Source organism: Polyodon spathula, chromosome 33 (assembly GCF_017654505.1).
Source record: "Polyodon spathula isolate WHYD16114869_AA chromosome 33, ASM1765450v1, whole genome shotgun sequence".
Taxonomy (NCBI): domain Eukaryota; kingdom Metazoa; phylum Chordata; class Actinopteri; order Acipenseriformes; family Polyodontidae; genus Polyodon; species Polyodon spathula.
Window position 1 is genome coordinate 5,943,298 of NC_054566.1, and position 4,162 is coordinate 5,947,459.

Below are 4,162 nucleotides of genomic sequence, written 5' to 3' on the forward strand. Positions count from 1 at the left end.
TGTGGGTGTGCCAGTTCCTCAAGATCCTATTGCTGTCTCACTTCTTCCAGCTCCATTTCTAGCATACTTACTAGTTTATGCAAGTCCTGGATCGTGCTGCACTTTACGCACACTTGGTTTAGCTCCGCTGGGTTTTCTTGGATTTCCCACATCAAGCAGGTGTCACAGATTACTGGCTTGAAGACCATGTTTTGGGTTTTTTTTTAAGTTTAGTTTCTTCTGCAGCCGTCAACCTGCTTTCAAACTGTTTCTAAACTGCTCTGTACTTTTCCATGCCTGTACTTCTCCCACTCGAGTCCTGAAGTCTCTGTATTTGAAAGCCAGTCACTCACGAGTCTTGAAGTCTCTGTATTTGAAAGCCAGTCACTCACGAGTCCTGAAGTCTCTGTATTTGAAAGCCAGTCACTCACGAGTCCTGAAGTCTCTGTATTTGAAAGCCAGTCACTCACGAGTCCTGAAGTCTCTGTATTTGATTTCTTGTGTTTTCCTCTAAGAGTTCCTGGACTGAGAAGAGATTGAGAAGATGCTGAGAGTGAAGAGAGGAGTGCTGCTGCTCATACTGCTGGTAACATTCAGCTCAGCAGCAGGTACAGCACAGCACAGCACAGCACAGCACAGCACAGCACACCATAGTACAGTGCAATACAACACAGTACAGCACAGTACAATACATCATAGTACAGCATAGCACAGCACAGCACAGCACAGCACACCATAGTACAACACAGCACAGCACACCATAGTACAGTACAATACAACACAGTACAGCAGAGCACAGCATAGCACAGCACACCATAGTACAGTACAATACAACACAGTACAGCACAGTACAATACATCATAGCACAGCATAGCACAGTACAGCACAGTACAGCATAGCACAGTACAGCACAGCATAGTACAGTACAATACAACACAGTACAGTACAGTACAGCACAGTACAGCACTCCCTGTGCAACTTTACAGCTTCAGAATTTAGAACTCCAGAAATGTACAACTTTCTAACGTTACATATTTTCTGTTTCCAGATCTGAAATACTACTGCTCCGTTAACTTCCCAAATCCCTGCCCAGTGCTTAATTTTTTTTCCTGGTATGAAGTTGGATCATCCTGTGTCAAATATTTCAGCACCCCAATGACCTTTTCTGTTGCTGAGGTGAGCCTGTTTGTCTGAGGTGAGGTGAGTCTGTTGAGCCTCTCTCCCTCCTCTCAATCCCTGCCTTCCCATCCTCTCCCCTCCCCTGCCCTCCATTCCGGTGGTCACTTGGTCTCGATTCACAGTGAGGAGACTAACAAAAGGCTCTCGTGTATCACCAAGAAATACCAGCACACTGGCAAGCCTCAAACCTGGATGGGGGGTTTCTATCTATTCAAGGTGAACTGGGGGTGAGTGGGGGCGGGTATAACTTTCCAACTTTTATCACTTCATCACTTTATAACTGTGTATAACTTTACAACTTTTATCACTTCCTAACTTAATCACTTTATAACTGTGTATAACTTTACAACTTTTATCACTTCATAACTTCATCACTTTATAACTGTGTATATCTTTACAACTTTTATCACTTCATAACTTCATCACTTTATAACTGTGTATAACTACAACTTTTATCACTTTAAAACTCAGCTTTTATCATTTCATAACTTCATACTATAACTTTACAACTGCATAACTTTACAATCATATAAAACTTTACAACTGTATAACATTACAACTTTTATCATTTCATATCTTAATCACTTTACAACTATATAACTTTATAACTTTCCTTTCAGCCCCAAAAGTACATCTGGACCGATGGTTCTGAATGGGATTATTCCAATTGGGCCCTGGGGGAACCAAACAACCAGAGCAATCTTGAGGACTGCACAGAGATTAACTATAACAGTGAGAGAAGGAGGGAGAGGGGAGGGGAGAGAGACGCAGTGAGAGATAAAGGAGGGGGAGATGGAGTGAGAAATAGAGAGGGGAGGGAAGGAGGAGGGAGGAGAGAGGAGGGATATGAGAGATAAGGAGAGAGATGGAGTGAGAGATACAAAAGAGGAGGGAAGGAGAAAAGAGGGGAGAGGGGGATATGAGAGATGAGGAGAGATGGAGTGAGATAGAGTAGAGAGAGGAGGGAAGCAGGAGGGAGGCAGAGAGATAGGAGAGGGGAATGAGTACTGAATCAAATTAAGACTTAAATCTCTCTTTTGCCTCTCTCCCTCGTTCATCTCTCCCTCGTTCATCTCTCCCTCTCCTCTCCCTCCCCCTCCCCCTGTCCCTCTCTCTCTCTCTTCTCAGGTCCTGGCAAATGGAATGATGTCAACTGTAACATTAAGAAACCATTTATCTGCGCTTTCAAAGTCCAGAGAAACTAGCAGCCAGCCGAGATGCCATGAGAAAGCAACATCACAATGAAAGGGGCTCCAGCCATCAAATCCATTATTAACATTACCACTGCTCCCCAGCCATTTATCAAATCCATTATTAACATTACCACTGCTCCCCAGCCATTTATCAAATCCATTATTAACATTACCACTGCTCCCCAGCCATTTATCAAATCCATTATTAACATTACCACTGCTCCCCAGCCATTTATCAAATCCATTATTAACATTACCACTGCTCCCCAGCCATTTATCAAATCCATTATTAACATTACCACTGCTCCCCAGCCATTTATCAAATCCATTATTAACATTACCACTGCTCCCCAGCCATTTATCAAATCCATTATTAACATTACCACTGCTCCCCAGCCATTTATCAAATCCATTATTAACATTACCACTGCTCCCCAGCCATTTATCAAATCCATTATTAACATTACCACTGCTCCCCAGCCATTTATCAAATCCATTATTAACATTACCACTGCTCCCCCTACCTCCCTTCCTCTCTAACTCTCTAACTAACTAAACATCTTTAAAATCCTCTCTTCTTATTATTAACATTATCACTGCTCCTCCTCTCTACCTTCATTATTAGAAATGGTTTCCTGCTGGACCCCATCGCTTCTGCATTGCTTTGATTTACTGCAATAAAACAGCTTTCTGAGCATCATGTAAAAAATCAGTTATGTGTCTGTATGGAGTTATTACCAACCAAGGTGTCCCCTGGTAAAGACACTACAGTGTGGTGTGCAGGGAGAGTCGTACACTCAGGGGAGCCCAGGGAGGGAGGGGTCTCCCCTGGTAAAGACACTACAGTGTGGTGTGCAGGGAGAGTCGTACACTCAGGGGAGCCCAGGGAGGGAGGGGTCTCCCCTGGTAAAGACACTACAGTGTGGTGTGCAGGGAGAGTCATACACTCAGGGGAGCCCAGGGAGGGAGGGGTCTCCCCTGGTAAAGACACTACAGTGTGGTGTGCAGGGAGAGTCATACACTCACGGGAGCGCAGGGAGGGAGGGGTCTCCCCTGGTAAAGACACTACAGTGTGGTGTGCAGGGAGAGTCATACACTCACGGGAGCGCAGGGACGGAGGGGTGTCCCCTGGTAAAGACACTACAGTGTGGTGTGCAGGGAGAGTCATACACTCACGGGAGCGCAGGGACGGAGGGGTGTCCCCTGGTAAAGACACTACAGTGTGGTGTGCAGGGAGAGTCATACACTCAGGGGAGCGCAGGGACGGAGGGAGGTGTGTCCCCTGGTAAAGACACTTTTATTGGATTTTACAGTCATTTTATAATACACCTATTCATTTACATGCATACAAGCATGCATTTATTTAAAAACATTTCAAAAACATTTGAAAACACCAGGACAATAGTTCTCTGTACAATGTACAACAATACAGATTAAAATCAATGTGATAAAAACCTTCACTGTCTTAAAAGTGACTGGGAAAAATATTAAAATATTTAAATACATTAAAAATATTTGAAAGATACATAAAACAAAACAAAATAAAATAAAACATTCAAAATAAATCAAAAACAAAAATCCATAAAAACTGGAACAAAAGGACTACGTAAAACCTGGACACCGTTCAAAAACAGTCATGCCAGCTAAAAAAGACGGATGGCTGGCATGACAAAACAAAACATAAACTTAACGGTGCCCATAGTCCTGTTCCTAGGAGCTAGCGGTTCCAGTCTTTATTCTCAGATCCTGACGTCCTGGAGTCCCATGATCCTCTAATCTTCACAGGCCTTGTCTTTCCAGAATTACAAAGT

At 43.5% G+C, this 4,162-nt stretch overlaps 1 long non-coding RNA gene across 1 annotated transcript; it reads left to right on the forward strand.

The window, feature by feature from the left end:
• The first annotated feature begins 227 nt into the window (after window positions 1–227).
• LOC121303582 lies at window positions 228–3,063 on the forward strand. Its single transcript, XR_005947818.1, has 4 exons — window positions 228–587; window positions 1,028–1,385; window positions 1,779–1,890; window positions 2,287–3,063. It is a non-coding gene; the product is annotated as an uncharacterized LOC121303582 (long non-coding RNA).
• Window positions 3,064–4,162: the final 1,099 nt, after the last annotated feature.